The sequence below is a fragment of the Bufo bufo genome, chromosome 5 (assembly GCF_905171765.1).
Source record: "Bufo bufo chromosome 5, aBufBuf1.1, whole genome shotgun sequence".
NCBI classification, from domain to species: Eukaryota; Metazoa; Chordata; class Amphibia; order Anura; family Bufonidae; genus Bufo; species Bufo bufo.
In genome coordinates, this window is record NC_053393.1 from 21,597,615 (window position 1) to 21,621,465 (window position 23,851).

Genomic DNA, 23,851 nt, shown 5'->3' on the forward strand with positions numbered 1-23,851 from the left:
CTTTCACACTAGCGTTTTTCTTTTCCGGCACTGACTTCCGTCAAAAGGGCTCAATCCTGGAAAAGAACTGATCAGGCATATCCCCATGCATTCTGAATGGAGAGTAATCCGTTCAGTTTGCATCAGGATGTTTTCAGTTCAGTCATTTTGACTGATCAGGCAAAAGAAAAAACCGCAGCATGCTACGGTTTTATCTCCGGCGAAAAAAACTGAATGCCATAGAAATGTATAAGTGCATTCAAAATACTGGAATGCCGGATCCGTCCTTCCTGTCTGCGCATGCGCAGACCGAAAAAAGGTGAAAAAATAAATTCCGGATGACACCGGAAAGACGGATATGGCATTTCAATGCATTTTTCTGACTGATCAGGCATTTTTAAGACTGATCAGGATCCTGATCAGTCTTACTAATGCCATCAGTTGGCGTACGTTTTGCCGGATCACTCTGTCGCAAGTGTGAAAGTAGCCTTAGCCTAATTTCCTCTACAATCTCAAGATTTCTCTTGAGCTGCACCAGCTCTCTGGAATGGGCTATCCCAGGTTAATTAAGGTTAATTCATTCCAAAAGCCAACAGTTTAAAGAGTTTTTCATCAGGTCTAGCAAATTTCATAGATTTACCCGTGTCCTTTTTATCACTGGATTTACAAAGTGTATTTTTTCTGCATTTTTTCACACCCATTTTTTGCACCTGAATTTTTTCTGGAAAAAATAAATAAACACTGGCCCCAGATGTTAGCCAAAAGTCTATGGGAAATAAGAATTTTTTTTTTTTGTTTGTTTGTTTTTTATTTTGTTGGTGTTTCTGTTTCCCTGGGTTTATTTTTTTCATGAGTAAATCAATTCTGTGGAATCAAAATTGAAGACTAATTTTTCCAAAGAGTCAGAATCAGAATGTTTTCTGATTCTATTTAGCAGAATTTCTGAAAAGAAAAAAAACACACCAGAATGTCATCCACAGCTTTTCAGGGCATTTGAAAAACCTTAGATTCTGGTGAAATTGATTTGGGCACAATTTGGTCAAATTGGTCCCGAACCAAATTTCTGGAAATTCGCTCATTACAAATAATTAATTTATTAAACGTTAATGGCTCCTTCTGACCACTACAATGGAAAACTATTAGCTTTGCTTGAATGATCAGAACCCCCAAATGTACATGAGGTAAGTAACAATACTGTAAGCCAACGTTCAAACCTGGTCAACCAACTCTGCTATGTTTGGTGATATTTTCTGTGTAAAGGGTTCCCTCAGCAAAGTGATGATATATTATTCAGATATTGCATCGCCTATTCAATAATGGGGGTTCTATGACCCTTACAATGAAAGGGTCACTCCCAGCAATTGCTAAGGCCTCTTTCAGACGGGCGTCCCGGATTTGCTCTGGATGCGTCCGGGTGCTTTGCGGGAAACCAGTGCGAGTGCGCACACAATTTCAGTCAGTTTTGACTGCGTTTGCATTGCGTTGTTCAGTTCTTATCGCGCAGGTGCAATGCGTTTTGCACGCGCGTGATAAAAAACTGAATGTGGTACCCAGACCCGAACTCCTTTACTGAAGTTCTGGTTTGGGTTCGGTGAAGATAGAAGACCCTTCTATCTTCATTCAGCAGGACCCGCGCTGACATCCCCATGCTCGCCACATGGTGAGCGCGTGTCACGAGGGTATCAAGAACCACGCCTGACTCCGTTATACCCAGGGTCAGGAAGTCGCAGCGGTTGGCTGCACGCTCTATTTAAGATAGGGCTATTTTCCTTATAGTAGCTTTCTGGGTTTGCTTTGCAAACCCTTTTGGCTCACTCATGGATCCGTAGCTCCTTCCCCTCAGCTGTTCCTTGTCCAGCACTCCCAAACCTCCTTATATTCCTCTCTCACACTTCTCTGGTTGCCAGAGATAGAACTTCCTGCCTGGACATCTATTCTGACCTTCTGGAGCTGTGTTGCTGCGTTCGCTGGTAGTTGGTCCAGTACGTTACCCTCCGGATCCCTGTTGGACCTTTGTGGTCTGCTGTGGTCCCCACCTGGGTGTATGTGTTTGTCTGTTTTGTCTGTCCTCTCCCTGGTGTTTCCCTCTTAGTGTCAGTGGTGCAGACTAGCGATCCCATTGGCCCAGTCACTATCTAGGGCTCATTTTAGGGAAAGCCAGGGTTTAGGCACGTGATCGCCGAACGGGTGAGGAACCCGTCTAGGGACGTCAGGGCAGTCAGGTGCCAGCCGCAAGGTGAGTCAGGGGTCACCACCATTCCCTCTCCCTTGGGCAGGGCTTTCCCTTTTATCCTCCTGTGCGTGACGTCGGTCATTACAGCGCGATTACGTCAAAGGTCCTTTTGCAGGTCCTCAAAGAAGAAGAAAGAAGATGATGCCAGCTGCCGGCCGTGAGGAGGGCCCAGGTGGCCCCCTGGGCATTGGCCCACTTGAAAACTTCCCTATAGGGTATATGGACAAATCTCCCCTCTCCATTGATCTAGAATGAAAATTAACACCGGGATATCAGGATGAAAATTTTTCCAGAAAACACACAACAAATATAAAATAGAATGTAGTATTTGGATGGGATTAGCTGGAAGTAGAATCCACTGCATGTATTCTGTCCTCAAATCTGTGCGGAAAATCCACGGACTGGCCCTTACAGTTAGACCACTGCGCACAGGTTGAGTACAAATCAGGATCATTGACTCAGGTCTATAGCTTTAATTTACTACTCAAGAAAATTTCTTAGGAACCCGATTCCAAATGTTCGCTGATGTTGCTCTAAATACAAATTGCTTATTTCATCAAAAACTTTTTCTTCCGCACATAAAACAGACAGAATTGTCTCCATCCATTTTTCTCGATTACCTGCACAGGACATTTCCATAATTAAATTATTGTAATGCTCCCGGGGTTACAATTATGATGTATCCATCTACTACCTGATGACCATTACAATGTCATTATTATCCTCAATGATTGTAAGGTGCATCGGCACCGGTAATTTTATCGTGGCAGGAAACGGCTGACGTTATTGATTGTTATATTTATCTTCTACGCTACGGCTGTTCATTGCATTCCTCATCCGGTTCCTCGATCTGCAGGAGCATTTTTTTCCAAGCTCGTTAGCGGCTGCTTTGCTGGACATGGCATGTTCCGATTAGCAGATGCATCGTAGACAGAAGTTGGAGGCCAATGAGCTGTGACTAATATTCAGTTTAGAACTTGACAGACGGGCCAGGTGGCAACGGCGACACAAATTTTAGATGCAGGCATAGGTTCAAGAGCTTCCTGGATCCACGGCTAAAGGGCTTGATGGTGAAATGTTACAGAATATCATAAAATATTACAATAGCTGTTATGTTTTATCACTATGAACAGGGAGCTGAGAGGCCTCAAGGTTTTTGCCCAATGGACATGGACATGTTACAGAATATTTTATAATAGGCCATGAAACCGGGAAAATGAGTTGTATGGCTGTGACATTCTCCATGGCATGGACATGGCAATACTGTGTCAGGTAGATGGTAAACTCATGGGGAAAAAAATATCCGTCTGTCTCATTTGATATAATCATCCTTTATGCATGTGCGGTACCCCAGACCTGGGGGCATCTGGAATTGCTTGGTATATTATACATGATGTATGTATAATACTTTGTTCTGCCATGTACTCCAGTAGAGGAGGTATGGTTGGCAATGGTTGGGAGGAACAGTTAACCACCCTGTTCCTCCCCTCTTGGTAGGAGTGGGCTGGTCCTTCTTTCTGCCAGGAGGAGGACATTGGCCCTGGGGACCTTCCACTGTAGCACATAGGAAGTCCCCGACCTGGAGGTGAGTGTGATGACTGAGCTGATGGTCACAACCTTGCCAGCTTCCATGGTGGTGGTTGTGACAACCGGCAACCCCTTAGAAGTAAATTTGCTGCTCCCTCCCTCTGGCAATGTGGGCGGCTCACAGGGTGATTTGGCCCGATGTCCTGAATCGGGTCCATACTTGAGGTCCTCTAGTGTCTTGCGAAGGCGATAGGCTCAGGTTGAAGGGAACTCAGCTTGCGGCCAGGACACTGGAGTTTTGGATGGTCTAATAAGCCTGACCGGAAACCAACCATGGTGACCTTTCGTGAGGGTAAATATGACCTTATCCCCAGGATGCAAACTATGCAGATGTTCCTGTAGGTACGCCTATTTGACAGAGTGCCTGCGACAAACAGCTCCTCTGCAGTAGCAACATTGTAGATGAAGCTGTATCCCCGATCCACCAAAAAAACTGTGCACTGTCCCCCTTCTGCTCTCAAACTCGGGATCTCTGGCCCGAGGGTACTTTAAATAGTTGAGTACTCACCTATCCAGCTAGGTCTTCTTGGTTAGGGCAGCATCTATACAATCCTTCATCAGTGCCTCCAGACTGTGGTCCCAGCCTCCAAGAATGAGAACAATGTATGGAGACATGTTCTGAATGAGTGGCCAATTGGGGGCTCCAGCCTCAGCAATAGCTGGTGTGGGCGCAAGGATAACAGGTGGCTGATCTACTTCCTGGTCGACAGTCAGCTTGTCCATCAGCTCCAGGAGCTCCTCCTGTTTATCTCCCTACCAGATTTGAGCCCAATCAACATGACCACAAGCTCCCGTAATGCTGCCTACATCTCCTCAGTCCACAACAAGTATTTTGGTTCTTCTTCGTGGGCGAGCCAATCTTTTTCTGCTCTGAATCGGGCGTTCTCAAAGGAATGTGATGGAGCAGCTGTAATTTCACTCTACCGCCACTACAATGACGATGGCTTGCAGGTAAAGAATGAAGAGAGCGCAGCACTTGTATGAACGCCACAACCTCTTCAAACAGCTGATCGCTGGGAGTCTGACCATTCACAGATCTGATATTGATGAACTATCCTGAGAGTAGGTAATTAACCGCCTCTGGACCGCCTAACGCAGAATCGCGTTCCGGAGGCGGCAGCCCTGCGCACAGTCACGCATCTATGCGTCATCTCGCGAGATGCGAGATTTCCTGTGAACGCGAGCACACAGGCGCACGCGTTCTCAGGATCGGAAGGTAAGCGAGTGGATCTCCAGCCTGCCAGCGGCGATCGTTCGCTGGCAGGCTGGAGATGTGATTTTTTTAACCACTAACAGGTATATTAGACGCTGTTTTGATAACAGCGTCTAATATACCTGCTACCTGGTCCTCTGGTGGTCCCTTTTGTTTGGATCGACCACCAGAGGACACAGGTAGCTCAGTAATAAGTAGCACCAAGCACCACACTACACTATACCCCCCCTGTCACTTATTAACTCCTTATTAACCCCTGATCACCCCATATAGACTCCCTGATCACCCCCCTGTCATTGATCACCCCCCGTCATTGATCACCCCCCTGTAAGGCTCCATTCAGACGTCCGTATGATTTTTAAGGATCCACTGATACATGGATCGGATCCGCAAAACGCATACGGACGTCTGAATGGAGCCTTACAGGGGGGTGATCAATGACGGGGGTGATCACCCCATATAGACTCCCTGATCACCCCCCTGTCATTGATCACCCCCCTGTAAGGCTGCATTCAGATGTCTGTATGTTTTTTACGGATCCACGGATACATGGATCGGATCCGCAAAGCACATACAGGCGTCTGAATGGAGCCTTACAGGGGGGTGATCACCCCATATAGACTCCCTGATCACCCCCCTGTCATTGATCACCCCCCTGTCATTGATCACCCCCCTGTAAGGCTGCATTCAGATGTCCGTATGTTTTTTACGGATCCACGGATACATGGATCGGATCTGCAAAACACATACAGACGTCTGAATGGAGCCTTACAGGGGGGTGATCACCCCATATAGACTCCCTGATCACCCCCCTGTCATTGATCACCCCCCTGTAAGGCTGCATTCAGATGTCCGTATGTTTTTTACGGATACACTGATACATGGATCGGATCCGCAAAACACATACAGGCGTCTAAATGGAGCCTTATAGGGGGGTGATCACCCCATATAGACTCCCTGATCACCCCCCTGTCATTGATCACCCCCTTGTAAGGCTCCATTTAGACGTCCGTATGATTTTTACGGATCCACTGATACATGGATCGGATCCGCAAAACACATACGGACGTCTGAATGGAGCCTTACAGGGGGGTGATCACCCCATATAGACTCCCTGATCACCCCCCTGTCATTGATCACCCCCCTATCATTGATCACCCCCCTGTAAGGCTGCATTCAGATGTCCATATGTTTTTTTACGGATCCACGGATACATGGATCGGATCCACAAAACACATACAGACGTCTGAATGGAGCCTTACAGGGGGGTGATCACCCCATATAGACTCCCTGATCATCCCCCTGTCATTGATCACCCCCCTGTCATTGATCACCCCCCTGTAAGGCTGCATTCAAATGTCTGTATGTTTTTTACGGATCCACGGATACATGGATCGGATCCACAAAACACATACGGACATCTGAATGGAGCCTTATAGGGGGGTGATCAATGACAGGGGGGTGATCACCCCATATAGACTCCCTGATCACCCCCCTGTCATTGATCACCCCCCTGTCATTGATCACCCCCCTGTAAGGCTGCATTCAGATGTCCGTATGTTTTTTACGGATCCACGGATACATGGATCGGATCTGCAAAACACATACGGACGTCTGAATGGAGCCTTACAGGGGGGTGATCAATGACAGGGGGTTGATCACCCCATATAGACTCCCTGATCACCCCCCTGTCATTGATCACCCCCCTGTAAGGCTGCATTCAGATGTCCGTATGTTTTTTACGGATCCACGGATACATGGAACGGATCCGCAAAACACATACGGACATCTGAATGGAGCCTTATAGGGGGGTGATCAATGACAGGGGGGTGATCACCCCATATAGACTCCCTGATCACCCCCCTGTCATTGATCACCCCCCTGTAAGGCTCCATTCAGACATTTTTTTGGCCCAAGTTAGCGGAATTATTATTTTTTTTTCTTACAAAGTCTCATATTCCACTAACTTGTGTCAAAAAATAAAATCTCACATGAACTCACCATACCCCTCACGGAATCCAAATGCGTAATTTTTTTTAGACATTTATATTCCAGACTTCTTCTCACGCTTTAGGGCCCCTAGAATGCCAGGGCAGTATAAATACCCCACATGTGACCCCATTTCGGAAAGAAGACACCCCAAGGTATTCGCTGAGGGGCATATTGAGTCCATGAAAGATTGAAATTTTTGTCCCAAGTTAGCGGAAAGGGAGACTTTGTGAGAAAAAAATATAAAAAATCTATTTCCGCTAGCTTGTGACAAAAAAAAAAAATTCTATGAACTCGCCATGCCCCTCATTGAATACCTTGGGGTGTCTTCTTTCCAAAATGGGGTCACATGTGGGGTATTTATACTGCCCTGGCTTTTTAGGGGCCCTAAAGCGTGAGAAGTCTGGGATCCAAATGTCTAAAAATGCCCTCATAAAAGGAATGTGGGCCCCTTTGCGCATCTAGGCTGCAAAAAAGTGTCACACATCTGGTATCGCCGTACTCAGGAGAAGTTGGGCAATGTGTTTTGGGGTGTCATTTTACATATATCCATGCTGGGTGACATAAATATCTTGGTCAAATGCTAACTTTGTATAAAAAATGGGAAAAGTTGTCTTTTGCCGAGATATTTCTCTCACCCAGCATGAGTATATGTAAAAAGACACCCCAAAACACATTGCCCAACTTCTCCTAAATACGGCGATACCACATGTGTGACACTTTTTTGCAGCCTATGTGGGCAAAGGGGCCCACATTCCAAAGAGCACCTTTTGGATTTCACAGGTCATTTACCTACTTACCACACATTAGGGCCCCTAGAATGCCAGGGCAGTATAACTACCCCACAAGTGACCCTATTTTGGAAAGAAGACACCCCAAGGTATTCCGTGAGGGGCATGGCGAGTTCCTAGAATTTTTTATTTTTTGTCACAAGTTAGCGGAAAATTATGATTTTTTTTTTTTTCTTACAAAGTCTCATATTCCACTAACTTGTGACAAAAAATAAAAACTTCCATGAACTCACTATGCCCATCAGCGAATACCTTGGGGTGTCTTCTTTCCAAAATGGGGTCACTTGTGGGGTAGTTATACTGCCCTGGGATTCTAGGGGCCCTAATGTGTGGTAAGTAGTTTGAAATCAAAATCTGTAAAAAATGGCCGGTGAAATCCGAAAGGTGCTCTTTGGAATGTGGGCCCCTTTGCCCACCTAGGGTGCAAAAAAGTGTCACACATGTGGTATCTCCGTACTCAGGAGAAGTTGGGCAATGTGTTTTGGGGTGTCATTTTACATATACCCATGCTGGGTGAGAGAAATATCTTGGCCAAAGACAACTTTTCCCATTTTTTTATACAAAGTTGGCATTTGACCAAGATATTTATCCTGTATTATACTCCAGAGCTGCACTCACTATTCTGCTGGTGGAGTCACTGTGTACATACATTACATTAATCATCCTGTACTGAACATGAGTTACATCCTGTATTATACTCCAGAGCTGCACTCACTGTTCTGCTGGTGAAGTCACTGTTTACATACATTTCTTATCCTGTACTGATCCTGAGTTACATCCTGTATGTCGCTATATCGCTATGCTTGGCACATTGCAGTGCTCGGCCGAATACTGTGGATGCTCTAATACAATTTAATACAATGAAATTCAATGGGAGCCCGAGCATCAAACTTGGAACCCCCTGAGATGAAGAGGAGAGGGTGTCTGGTTCACAAAAAAGGTTAGAAATTGATGGAAAACCCATTAAAATGGTTTGGAAACAGCATTAATAGGATGGCTGGATGTGTCTTGGGTTCCTATTATCTATGGCATGCAATAGACAACCACACAAAGGCTATATGCCAAAAGCCAGGTATGTGGAAGCCAACAATCTATCCATGAGACAGATAACAGTCAGCATACCTTACAAAGGCAGCCTTGTGCACTATGAGACATTCAAAACCAGCACTCATCTGACTGAGAACCAGTAAGCCTCAAAGTTGCTTCACATCTGTTGGATGGCTTGGGTGGACCTGCACACCTAGATCAATATCATTAGGGTGACAAAAAGTTTTCTGATTGTAACATAATATTCAATAACCTTTCTATACAGTTTTGTCATGTAAAAACTCATTTGCATAAACATGGGCATATGGGAAAGAAATGCAAATGAGCAGAATCTGCCTTGTTTTCCAGGTGAAAAACCATTTGCATGGAAAATTCACGGTCTACACTACTCATGAACAGCGCCATCTATTGGATTCATAGTCTTGTCATAAGACTATGAAACCAATAGATAGTGCTGTTCATCTTGTTGGGGCGCTAGTAAGTGGGGCACCCTGCTCAACAGAGTCTACACACTGTGCAGCACTCAGCCTTTTGCATGTAAAATTTGCGATTAGAATATTTGTGATCTACATTACTCATGAACAACACCATCTATTGGATTCATAGTCTTGAGTCAGGAACAGCGCCATCTATTGGTTTCATAGTCTTATGACAAGACTATTAGACTGAGTCTTATGAGAAGACTATTAGTCTTGCCATAAGACTATGAAACCAATATATGGCGCTGTTCATCTTGTTGGGGTGCTAATAAGTGGGGCACCCTGCTCAACAGTCTACAGACCATGTAGCACTCAGCCTTTTGCATGAAAAATTTGCGATAAAAAGTCACGATTAGAATATTTGCGATCTACACTACTCATGAACAGCACCATCTATTGGATTCATAGTCTTGTCATAAGACTATGAAACCAATAGATGGTGCTGTTCATGAGTCATTACAAGCGTGCAATAGTCCTCAGATACACCCTAGCAAGCTTATATTACCGCAGATAAAGTGCTAGAAGATGTGTGAATGATAGCAGCAATCCGATATACACCTCAGTGTCAGCGTAGGCTATTATAGGCTGAGTGCTACACGGTGTGTGGACTCTGTTGAGCAGTGTGCCCCACTTACTAGCGCCCCAACAAGATGAACAGCGCCATCTATTGGTTTCATAGTCTTGTCATAAGACTCATAGTCTAAAGTCAATAAAACAAGACTGACTGGTTGCCCAAAGTGCAGTGTATCAAAGGCTGCCCTAGACCAGTGGTCCCCAACCTTTTTTGCACCAAGGACCGGTTTCATGCAAGACAATTTTCCCAGGGTCTGTTTGGGGGGGGGGGGGGGGGGGAGTTCTAGGGCGGGGCTTAGGGGTGGGCGGGACCGACTGATTCACGCGCATAACAAAACACAAAGGTGCATATTAAAATATATATATCACTATATAATGACTATATAAACTGACTATGGTCTCTGCTACACTGGTCTCTGCTGCACTGGACTCTGCTGCACTGGTCTCTGCTGCACTGGTCTCTGCTGCACTGGTCTCTGCTGCACTGGTCTCTGCTGCACTGTACCGTATTTTTCGCCCTATAAGATGCACCTAGGTTTTAGAGGAGAACAATAAGAAAAAAATATTTTTCATTACACCTCTGGTCAGACCAGCAATCAGACCCCCAATGTTAATCAGACCTCAGATTAGACCCCCAATGGCTCAGATCAACCACCAAACCTTTAGCCATCTATCAGCCCCCAATGTCAGCCATACACCCCCCCCCCCAATGTCAGCCATAAACCCCCCCCCAATGTCAGCCATAAGCCCCCCATTAGCCCCTCATGTCAGCCATAAGCCCCCCATTAGACCCTCATGTCAGCCATAAGCCCCCCATTAGCCCCTCATGTCAGCCATAAGCCCCCCATTAGCCCCTCATGTCAGCCATAAGCCCCCCTTAGCCCTTCATGTCAGCCATAAGCCCTCCATTAGCCCTTCATGTCAGCCATAAGCCCCCCATTAGCCCTTCATGTCAGCCATAAGCCCCCATTAGCCCTTAATGTCAGCCATTAGCCCCTCATGTCAGCCATAAGCCCCCCATTAGCCCCTCATGTCAGCCATAAGCCCCCATTAGCCCTTCATGTCAGCCATAAGCCCCCCATTAGCCCCTCATGTCAGCCATAAGCCCCCATTAGCCCTTCATGTCAGCCATAAGCCCCCCATTAGCCCTTCATGTCAGCCATAAGTCCCCCATTAGCCCTTCATGTCAGCCATAAGCCCCCAATTAGCCCTTCATGTCAGCCATAAGCCCCCTATTAGCCCTTCATGTCAGCCATTAGCCCCTCATGTCAGCCATAAGCCCCCATTAGCCCCTCATGTCAGCCATAAGCCCCTATTAGCTCCTCATGTCAGCCATAAGCCCCTCATGTCAGCCATAAGCCCCCATTAGCCCTTCATGTCAGCCATAAGCCCCCCATTAGCCCCTCATGTCAGCCATAAGCCCCCCATTAGCCCCTCATGTCAGCCATAAGCCCCCATTAGCCCTTCATGTCAGCCATAAGCCCCCCATTAGCCCCTCATGTCAGCCATAAGCCCCCCATTAGCCCCTCATGTCAGCCATAAGCCCCCATGTCAGCCATAAGCCCCCCATTAGCCCCTCATGTCAGCCATAAGCCCCCATTAGCCCTTCATGTCAGCCATAAGCCCCTCCCATTAGCCCCTCATGTCAGCCATAAGCCCCCATTAGCCCTTCATGTCAGCCATAAGCCCCCCATTAGCCCTTCATGTCAGCCATAAGCCCCCATTAGCCCTTCATGTCAGCCATAAGCCCCCCATTAGCCCCTCATGTCAGCCATAAGCCCCCATTAGCCCTTCATGTCAGCCATAAGCCCCATTAGCCCTTCATGTCAGCCATAAGCCCCCCATTAGCCCCACATGTCAGCCATAAGCCCCCCCCATTAGCTCCTCATGTCAGCCAGCCCATAAGCCCCCCATGTCAGCCAGCCCATAAGCCTTCCATGTCAGCCAGCCCATAAGCCCCCCATGTCAGCCAGCCCATAAGCCCCCCATGTCAGCCAGCCCATAAGCCCCCCATGTCAGCCAGCCCATAAGCCCCCCATGTCAGCCAGCCCATAAGCCCCCCATGTCAGCCAGCCTATAAGCCCCCCATGTCAGCCAGCCCATAAGCCCCCCATGTCAGCCAGCCCATAAGCCCCCCATGTCAGCCAGCTCATAAGCCCCCCATGTCAGCCATCCCATAAGCCCCCCATGTCAGCCAGCCCATAAGCCCCCCATGTCAGCCAGCCCATAAGCCCCCCATGTCAGCCAACCCATAAGCCCCCCATGTCAGCCAGCCCATAAGCCCCCCCCATGTCAGCCAGCCCATAAGCCCCCCCATGTCAGCCCCATGTCCCCCAGGTCAGCCATCAGTGCAAATCAAATAAAATAAAATAAAAAAAAACTTACCTCTCCTGCTCCTGGTCACCATCGCGATCCTCTTCATTCTGCTGTCGGCTGGCTGTGTATAGCGGCGCACAGCGTGAGGTCACAGAGCGACCTCACACTGTGCGCAGCCCTGCACAGCCGATAGCCGAGCCGAGGACCAGGAAGCGGTGAGTACAGATCCTTCACCGCTCCCTGGTCCTTCTGTACTAATGAAGCGCTTCCATAATGGAAGCGCTTCATTAGTACAGAGTTAAAGACTGCCCTGATCGTCGCGGCCCGGCTAACAATCCTCCACGGCCCGGTCCTGGGCCGCGGCCCGGCGGTTGGGGACCGCTGCCCTAGACCACTGTATAGGGCTTTGCCCAAAGGCACAGCTCTACTGGGAATGTATCCCATCTTGGATTTAAGATAGTTTTGCCTTGTGAGCCTCAGGTGGTGCTACTTGTTGCATTGAGATGTTTGCTCCGTAATTGGCTGGTTCCACATGTTCCTACTGAAGGAGAATTTCATGGCCAAATGAGACATTTTCTGTTGATGGACCAGCTATAAGCAGAAGCCCATAAAAAGGACCTAAGAGGGACATTAGGGAAACTGAAGGTGACGTAGGACATTGCCTGGTAGAAATATGGGAATACAAAATGGGAAGGTTGAGATGCATCCAGATGGGAAGGGTGTTACGGGTGGGTGGATGGATGAGTGTTGGGGGGTAAATGTCTTATTTATTTTTTAATGGACAATACAAGATAAACATATCGGGAATTTAAGCTGTTGTGCTACTGTCCATGTACTTCTGAAACTGTATGAAATAAAAATTGAATAAAATTTCAATATAAAAAAAAAGACTCGTAGTCTAATAGTCTTGTCATAAGACTATGAAAACAATAGATGGCGCTGTTCATGACTCATGAACAGCGCCATCTATTGGTTTCATAGTCTTATGACAAGACTATGAATCCAATAGATGGCGTTTTTCATGAGTAATGTAGATTGCAAATATCCTAATTGCAAATTTTTACCGCTAATTTTCCATGCAAAAGGCTGAGTGCTACACGGCTGAGTGCTACACTGATAGTCTTGTCATAAGACTATGAAACCAATAGATGGCACTGTTCATGACTCATGAACAGCATCATCTATTGGTTTTCTTAGTTTTTTGACAAGACTATGAATCCAATAGATGGTGCTGTTCATGACATGCTCATTTGCATTTCTTTCCCATATGTATAGTTTTTACATAACAAAACTGTATAGAAAGGTTATCGAATATTATGTTAGGACAATCAGAAAACTTTTTGTCACCCTAATGATATTGATCTAGGTGCGCAGGTCCACCCAAGCCATCCAACAAATGTGAAGCAACTTTGAGGCTAATTGGCTCTTAGTATGCTGACTGTTATCTGTCTCATGGATAGATTGTTGGCTTCCACATACCTGGCTTTTGGCATGTAGCCTTTGTGTGGTTGTCAATTGTATGTTATAGATAATAGGAGTCCAAGATACATCCATCCGTCCTCTCAATGCTGTTTCCAAACCATTTTGATGGGTTTTCCATCAATTTCTAACCTTTTTTGTGAACCAGACACCCTCTTCTCTTCCGAGCAGGAGGTGCCTGGGGTTCTCCCATTGAGTTCCATTATGCTCGGGTGCTCGGTAGAGCACCCGTGCATACCAATGTGTTCGGCCCAAGCACACGAGCACTTTGGTGCTCGATCAACACTATTTACTATGATACAATAGGAAATGCTGAATTGGTTATTTAAGTAAAATAGAAAATTGTTTTATTTAAAATGTAAAACTTTTATGACTAGAATCTGTGTTTTCAGAAGTTTGGTTCTTCCGATCAGAGCCGCTCTGTCCAGGTCCTGTCAGCTCTTTGTTATACAATCCATGTGGGAGGTTATTATTATGCACCATGAATGACACTAAATGAAATAAGGACTTTAAGCTTTATTATAAATAAAGGTGTTTCTTCTTCCTCCGAGGCTTGTGTTTTCACCAGGACTGTACTTGTTATCCAACATCTTTTATGTAACCACCATCCTCTTAAAGATATTTTAAAGTTGGAAGTGAGAACAAAGTATTAAATAAGAACAAAGTATTAAATAACCAGAAACTTTACAGGGAGGGACTTCATATTAAGACAGTAGAAACGTTTTTCTATAAAACTTAAACAGTATATATAAAACAATGGAGGCTTTGGGTGATTAACAAACTAGTAGTGAAGGCCTCTTTGCAATGGCCATCTGTGGATATCCTGCTAGACCTTCTACTTTTGTTGATTTTTTTTCCTCTCAGTTTCATTTTGTAATGTCCTCTAGTCAATGGGTTGTACCCAATTGTTTCACTGGGTTTTGGGACACAGGTGGTAGTGCGTGAGGGGCTCCTGTAGTCTATCAGATGTAGACTCCACCTACAGAATTGTTGAAGTATCTGGGAACATCTTCAGAGCAGAACATTGTAGATAATGGTCTTCATTGAGGTGTTAAAGGGGGTTTTCAACCCTAAAATTTATACTGTACAATGCTATAAAATATCAGATGGAGTAATACGCACCTTACCAATCCCTAGCCTCTCATGTGCCGATTCCTTCTAGTTTCTGTTTAATTGGCTTTAGCAATCATGTGTTGACATGATGTGACTACTTCAGCCAATCACTGACAGTTATTGTTGTCAACATGTCATTGCTACAGAAAGTGGTTGGCTGCATTAGTCACATACTTTACCATTGGGGACCAGGAAAGTGTTGGCACAAGAGCTGCAGGGGATAGATAGAACTGCCTCTCAGTTGCCTAAACAGTAACCTGCACTGGCAATTTTTGATCCTGAAAAAATGGCATGTGTCATGTGTGTCACATGCCCCTGTTTCCCCTATGCAAAGTTATAAACTTCTTACTTTAGTTCATTTGAAAGGGTTAAAGTGCACATTTTAATACTGTGTAATTAAATTTGATATGTTTTTGTGATATATATCTTGTTCATTTGCACTGTATTTTGAGGCACTATGGAAAGGGTTAACGAATACTGGGAGACTTTTGGGGCTTTGAATGAGAAGCTGGTCATTTTCTATAGCTGTTATATGGTTTAACAAATAGCATGTTTTGTAGGGAAAAAGCCAGACTTGTTTACCACCAAAACCAGACAGACTTACCTTTTGAACATTTGGTTTATCTCTGTTGTTATGTTTGGAAATATGTATAGCAGTGGTGGTATATCACACCAAAAAATTGGTGAATTCAACCGAAAATTTAACAGACAAATTAGTGAATTTTTTTTACCTGTCTACTAGGAATAGCAGTGATATATCACACCCAAAAATTAGTGAATTTCACTAGAGATGAGCGAACTTCTGTTTTAAGTTCGGCGTCTAAAGTTCGGCTTCCGGTTAGCGGAGGATCCCGATATGGATTCCGAATTCCGTTGTGGTCCGTGGTAGCGGAATCAATAATGACCATTATTGATTCCGCTACCACGGACCACAATGGAATTCGGAATTTATATCGGGATCCTCCGCTAACCGGAAGCCGAACTTTAGACGCCGAACTTAAAACAGAAGTTCGCTCATCTCTAAATTTCACCTGAAAGTGTAACAGACAAAATAGTGAATTTTTTTGACTTGTCTACTAGGTATAGCAGTGGTATATCACACCCAAAAATTGGTGAATTTCACCCGAAAATGTAACAGACAAATTAGTGAAATGACATAAAATAAAATAAAATAAAATAGGTACAAATTAAAAAAATTCAACTTGATTTATGAGGTGGAGGTCAATATGGAGTAGGAGTTTGAGGAGGCGGTGGACGTAGCAGTGTAAGTGTAAGTGGCTATGGAGGAGGATGAGGTAGTCAACACTGGTTTTTGGATTAAATATTTTATTTTTAATTAGGGTACACTCCACAAGAGTGTGAAATATCCAAAATACAAGAATGAGCAATTGCGCTGCAGTATAACAATGGCTGGTTAAGGCCGGTATACATGTCTATTCTGCACAAGGTACGGACAAGTCCTGAGGGATCCATGCCTGGTTCATTTTAATGAACGTGATCTCGTCCACATTGGCTGTGGACAGGCGGCTGCGCTTGTCTGTGATGATGCCCCCTGCCGTGCTAAACACACGTTCAGATAATACACTGGCTGCAGGGCAGGCCAGCACCTCCAAGGCATAAAGGGCAAGCTCAGGCCATATGCGCAATCTGGAGACCCAGAAGTTGAAGGGGGCCGACCCATCATTCAGTACGAGTAGGCGTGTGCACACATACTGCTCCACCATGTTGGTGAAATGCTGCCTCCTGCTAAGACGTTCCATATCAGCTGGTGGTGATGGTTGTTGTGGCCCGCTGACAAAACTTTTCCACATTTTGGCCATGCTAACCCTGCCTTCTGAGGTGCTGGCGGTGCCCCAGCTGCGTTGGCGACCACTTCCTCCTCCTCTGCCTTTACCTTTTGCTTCCACGGTGCCCCCGCTGTCAGGTGGGAATGCCACCAGCAGCGCGTCTACCAGCGTGTGCTAGTACTCGCACATCTTACGATCACGCTCCAGTGACAGAATTAAGGACGGTACGTTTTCCTTGTAACGGGGATCCAGCAGCGTGGCCACCCAGTAATCAGCACAAGTTAGAATGTGGGCAACTCGGCGGTCATTGCGGTGACACTGCAGCATGTAATCGCTCATGTGTGCCAGGCTGCCCAGAGGCAACGAAAAGCTGTCCTCTGTAGGAAGGGTATCGTCTGTGTCCTCTGTATCCCCCCAGCAGCGTTTTTTTCAAGGAGGCATATAAGTGGAATACGGTGTTATCTGCACTGGCCATGTTGGTGGAGTACTCGAAACAGCGCAACAAGGAACACAGGTCTCGCATGGAGGCCCAGTCATTGGTGGTGAAGTGGGTCTGTTCCGCCGAGCGACTCACCCGGGCGTTCTGCATCTGAAACTCCACTATCGCCTGCTGCTGCTCGCACAGTCTGCCAGCATGTTCAAGGTGGAGTTCCACATTGTGGGCACGTCGCATATGAGGCGGTGAGCGGGAAGGCCGATGTTACACTGCAGCGCTGAGAGACGAGCAACAGCAGGGTGAGAACGCCGAAAGCACGCACAGACGGCCCGCACTTTATGCAGCAGCTTTGACATATCGGGGTAATTTTTAAGGAATCTTTGCACCACAAAATTCAGCACATGCACCAGGCAAGGGATGTGCGTTAATCCGGCTAGTCCCAGAGCTGCTACAAGATTTCGCCCATTATCGCACACCACCAGGCCGGGCTTGAGGCTGACTGGCACAAACCACTCATCGGTCTGTTGTTCAAGGCCTGTCCTCAGCTCCTGCGCGGTGTGGGGTTTGTCCCCCAAACAGATAAGTTTTAAAACTGCCTGCTGTCGTTTACCCCTGGCTGTGCTGAAGTTGGTGGTGAAGGTGTTACTCTGACCGGATGAGGATCCGGTAGAGGATGAGGAAGTGGAGTAGGAGGAGGAAGCAACAGGAGGCAAATTGAAGCGCCCTGCAATCCTCGGTGGTGGAATGACATGCGCCAAACTGCTATCCGCCTCAGGCCCAGCCGCCACTGCATTGCGCAGTGCACACCTGATTTTGTCCCCCACTTGGTTGTGCAGGGAAGGGATGGCTCGCCTGGAAAAGTAGTGGCGGCTGGACACAACGTACTGTGGGACATCCACCGCCATAAGGCTTTTAAAACTCTCCGTCTCCACCAGACGGAATGACAGAGTTTCAAAGGCCAGTAATTTAGAAATGCTGGCATTCAGGGCCAGGAATTGCGGGTGGGTAGGGGGGTACTTCCTCTTCCGCTCCAGTGTTTGGGAGATGGAGAGCTGAACACTTCCGTGGGACATTGTGGAGATGCTTGGTGACCCACATGGTGGTGTTGCTGGCAGATCCTCTGTTTGCGGGGTGGCAGGTGGCACTGTCACTCCAGAGGTGGATGAAGAGGTCGAGACTGCAGCAGAAGAGGAAGCAGGAGGAGCCAGAGACCTTTCTTGGTTTTTGAGGTGTCTACTCCACTGCAGCTCGTGCTTTGCACTTAAAGCCTGAAGCGAGGCATAAACGTTCTCAACCTGAGCACAACCTGCATGACCAGGCATCTGATTGCACAGCGTGCAAACCACTCGTGTCTTGTCGTCAGCACATTGTCTAATAGTACTGCCACGCCAGGGAACTCCTGCTGTATGACTTGGGGCTCAGACTGCTTGGCTGATTTGAAAGGGGGTGAGGTGAAAGACTGATGGACATCGGCTGCAGGTACCAACTGTATTCTTTCAGCAGGAAACTGGGTGGGAGACAATGTGAAGGAACTGGATCCACTGTCAACAACCCAATCTACTATCGCCTGTATTTGTTCAGGCCTCACCATTCGTAGAGCCGCATTAGGCCAGACCAAATACCGCTGCAGGTTCTGTCGCCTACTCGCACCTGAAGAAGGGGTTTCACTTGTGCGTGTAGCTGGCACAGATCGACCACGTCCTCTCCCTGCAACTGGAGCTCCACCAGCAGCACCACGACCTTGGCCACATTCCTTATTCGACGCTCTCCTCATATTTCTCAAATTTAGGATCTTGCCCCAAAGGGGTGTTTTTTTTTAATAACAGAATAGAACAACAGTATCTAACACGTGCATCTCACAATGACAGATGCAGCAAAGGCTGCAAAATATTTTTTTTTTGCCCTAAATGGGTGTTTTTTTAATAGCAGAATAGAACCACAGTATGTTAAGTGTGTATCTCACACGTACAGATGCAGACAAGGCCGCAAATTAAGATTTTTGCCCTAAAGGGGTGTTTTTTTTAGTACCAGAATAGCACAGCAGTATGTAAAGGGTGTATCTCACAACGACATATGCAGCAAAGGCTGCAAAATTAAGTTTTTTGCCCTAAATAGGTGTTTTTTTAATAGCAGAATAGAACAACAGTATCTATAGGGTGTATCTCACACGTACAGATGCAGACAAGGCCGCAAATTAAGATTTTTGCCCTAAATGGGTGTTTTTTAATAGCAGAATAGAAAAACAGTATCTAAAGGGTGTATCTCACACGTACGGATGCAGCAAAGGCTGCAAAGTTAAGATTTTTGCCCTAAATGGGTGTTTTTTTAATACCAGAATAGCACAGCAGTATCCTAAGCTTGTATCTCACACGGACAGATGCAGACAAGGCCGCAAATTAAATATTTTGCCCTAAATGGGTGTTTTTTAAAACCCAGAAAATTATTGAAGTATTTACAGCTAGTTTTAACAATCACAGATGCAGTAAAGACTACAATATTAAGTACTTTGGCCAAAAAGGGTGTTTTTTTAATAACAGAATATCACAGCAGTATATAACGCTTGAATTTCACACATACAGATGCAGACAAGGCAGCAAATTAAGTATTTTGCCCAAAATGGGTGTTTTTTGAATAACAGAATAGCACAGCAGTATCTAAAGCGTGTTCCTCACACTGACAGATGTAGACAAGGCCGCAAATTAAGTATTTTGCCCTAAATGGGTGTTTTTTAAAACCCAGAAAATTAAAGCTGTATTTCTAGCTTAAATTACACACTGACTAATGCAAGTGAGGCCCCAGATGGAGGCTATTGCAAAAAATGGGTGTTTTTTAAAAGCCTGAAAATTAATGAAGTATTTCAAGCTTGTTTTTAACAATAACAGATGCAGCAAAGGCTGCAATATTAAGTAGTTTGCCCAAAATGGGTGTTTTTTAAATAACCAGAATATGACATCAGTATATAGCGCTTGAATGTCACACTGACAGATGCAGACAAGGCCACAAATTAAGTATTTCGCCCAAAATGGGTGTTTTTTGAATAGCACAGCAGTATCTAAAGCATGTATCTCACATTGACAGATGCAGACAAGGCCGCAAATTAAGTATTTTGCCCTAAATGGGTGTTTTTTAAAACCCAGAAAATTAAAGCTGTATTTCTAGCTTAAATTGCACACTGACTAATGCAAGTGAGGCCCCAGATGGAGGCTATTGCAAAAAAAGGGTGTTTTTTAAAAGCCTGAAAATTAATGAAGTATTTCAAGCTTGTTTTTAACAATAACAGATGCAGCAAAGGCTGCAATATTAAGTAGTTTGCCCAAAATGGGTGTTTTTTAACCCCTTAAGGACACAGCCTTTTTACACCTTAGGACCAGGCCATTTTTTTAAAAATCTGACCAGAGTCCCTTTAAGTGCTGATAACTTTAAAACGCTTTGACTTATCCAGGCCGTTCTGAGATTGTTTTTTCGTCACATATTGTACTTCATGACACTGGTAAAATGAAGTCAAAAAAATTATTTTTTTTGCACCAAAAAATACCTAATTTAACAAAAAATTTGGAAAAATTTGCAAATTTCAAAGTTTCAGTTTCTCTACTTCTGTAATACATAGTAATACCCCAAAAAATTGTGATGACTTTACATTCCCCATATGTCTACTTCTTGTTAGAATTGATTTGGGAATGATATTTTATTTTTTGGGGATGTTATAAGGCTTAGAAGTTTAGAAGCAAATCTTGAAATTTTTCAGAAATTTACAAAAACTCAATTTTTAGGGACCAGTTCAGGTCTCAAGTCACTTTGCGAGGCTTACATTATAGAAACCACCCAAAAATGACCCCATCTAAGAAACTACACCCCTCAAGGTATTCAAAACTGATTTTGCATACGTTGTTAACCCTTTAGGTGTTGCACAAGAGTTATTGGCAAATGGGGAGGAAATTTGAGAATTTCATTTTTTTGTCTAATTTTTAATTTTAACCCATTTTTCCCACTAACAAATCAAGGGTTAACAGCCAAACAAGACTGTATCTTTATTGCCCTGACTCTGCCGTTTACAGAAACACCCAATATGTGGCCGTAAACTACTGTACGGCCACACAGCGGGGCGTAGAGTGAAAGGTGCGCCGTATGGTTTTTGGAGGGCTGATTTTTATGGACTGGTTTATTTACACCATGTCCCATTTGAAGCCCCCTGATGCACCCCTAGAGGAGAAACTCCCTAAAAGTGACCCCATCTAAGAAACTACACCCCTCAAGCTATTCAAAACTGATTTTACATACATCGTTAACCCTTTAGGTGTTGCACAGGAGTTATTGGCAAATGGCGATGAAATTTGAGAATTTCATTTTTTTGCCTAATTTTCCATTTTAACCCATTTTTTCCACTAACAAAGCAAGGGTTAACAGCCAAACAAAACTGTATCTTTATTGCCCTGACTCTGCTGTTTACAGAAACACCCCATATGTGGCCGTAAACTACTGTACGGGCACACAGCGGGGCGTAGAGTGAAAGGTGCGCCGTTTGGTTTTTGGAGGGCTGATTTTGCTGGACTGTTTTTTTGGCACCATGTCCCATTTGAAGCCCCCCTGATGCACCCCTGGAGTAGAAACTCCATAAAAGTGACCCCATCTAAGAAACTACACCCCTCAAGGTATTCAAAACTGATTTTACAAACTTTGTTAACCCTTTAGGTGTTGCACAAGATTTAATGGAAAATAGAGATACAATTTCAAAATTTCACTTTTTTGGCAGATTTTCCATTTTAATATTTTTTTTCCAGTTACAAAGCAAGGGTTAACAGCCAAACAAAACTCATTATTTATGGCCCTGATTCTGTAGTTTACAGAAACACCCCATATGTGGTCGTAAACTGCTGTACGGGCACACGGCAGGGCGCAGAAGGAAAGGAACGCCATACGGTTTTTGGAAGGCAGATTTTGCTGGACAGTTTTTTTTTACACCATGTCCCATTTGAAGCCCCCCTGATGCACCCCTAGAGTAGAAACTCCAAAAAAGTGACCCCATTTTAGAAACTACGGGATAGGGTGGCAGTTTTGTTGGTACTAGTTTAGGGTACATATGATTTTTGGTTGCTCTATATTACACTTTTTGTGCGGCAAGGTAACAAGAAATAGATTTTTTGGCACGTTTTTATTTTTTGTTATTGACAACATTCATCTGACAGGTTAGATCATGTGGTAATTTTATAGAGCAGGTTGTCACGGACGCGGCGATACCTAATATGTATACTATTTTTTTTATTTATGTAAGTTTTACACAATGATTTCATTTTTAAAACAAAAAAAATGTTTTAGTGTCTCCATAGTCTAAGAGCTATAGTTTTTTCAGTTTTTGGGCGATTATCTTAAGTAGGGTCTCATTTTTTGCGGGATGAAATGACGGTTTGATTGGCATCTATTTTGGGGTGCATATGACTTTTTGATTGCTTGCTATTACACTTTTTGTGACGTAAGATGACAAAAAATGGCTTTTTTTACACCGTTTTTATTTTAATTTTTTTACGGTGGTCATCTGAGGGGTTAGATCATGTGATATTTTTATAGAGCCGGTCGATACGGACACGGCGATACCTAATATGTATACTTTTTTTTTATTTATGTAAGTTTTACACAATGATTTCATTTTTGAAACCAAAAAAATCATGTTTTAGTGTTTCCATAGTCTAAGAGCCATAGTTTTTTCAGTTTTTGGGCGATTATCTTGGGTAGGGTATGATTTTTGCGGGATGAGATGACGGTTTGATTGGTACTATTTTGGCGTACATGCGACTTTTTTGATCACTTTTATTACCTTTTTTGGGAAGTAAGGTGGGCAAAATTTCAATTTCATCCTAGTTTTTTATTTTTTATTTTTATGGCGTTCACCGTTCTGGTAAAGTAACATAACCGTTTTATAGATCAGGTCGTTACGGACGCGGCGATACCAAACATGTGTAGGGAATTTTATTTTTTTCATTTTTAATCAGTGATAAATGTGTTTTTTGATTTACTTTTTTTTCACTTTTTTTAACTTTTTTTTTGACCCAGACCCACTTGGTTCTTGAAGATCCAGTGGGTCTGATGTCTGTATAATACAGTACAGTACAATATATATTGTTCTGTACTGTATTTTACTTACACTGAACAGATCTATGCTTTTAGCACAGATCTGTTCAGCACCATGGACAGCAGGACGCCTGAGAGGCGTCCTGTTGCCATGGGAACCTTCCCCGTCTGCTCAGAACTGCGCAGACGGGGAAGGGTAAGCACAGGGCTGAGGGGGGCTCTCTGGGGGCTCTCTCCCTCTCCCATCGGGGGGCTGCAAAGGCACAGCAGCCCCCCGATGGGAGAGGGAGGGAGCTCCCTGCGCTGTTAACCTTTTCCATACAGCGGTCCGTACGGACCGCTGTATGGAAAGGGTTAACGGCTGACATCGCATCGCAGATGTCAGCCGTTTATACCAGGGTGCCAGCAATGTGCTGGCACCCTGGTATCCCCACTAGAAACCAACGATTATACAAGGGGAGGCGGGCGGGGGATCGCGATCCCGCCTGCCGCACCGCCCGCCTCCCGCACCGCCCACACTGCCCGCAACCCTCCCCCTGCACCTCCCACCGGGCTAAAATCACTCGGGGGGTGCAGGGGGAGGGATACAGATCTATTTTAGGAATACTAAAGTTTCTGATCCCCGCGGTCAGGGACCGCAGGGATCAGAAACTGCAGAAATCGCAGCAAACCGCAGGTCTGAATTGACCTGCGGTTTGCCGCGATCGCCGACATGGGGGGGTCACGGGACCCCCCCGCGCATTTAGCCTAGGTGCCTGCTCGATGA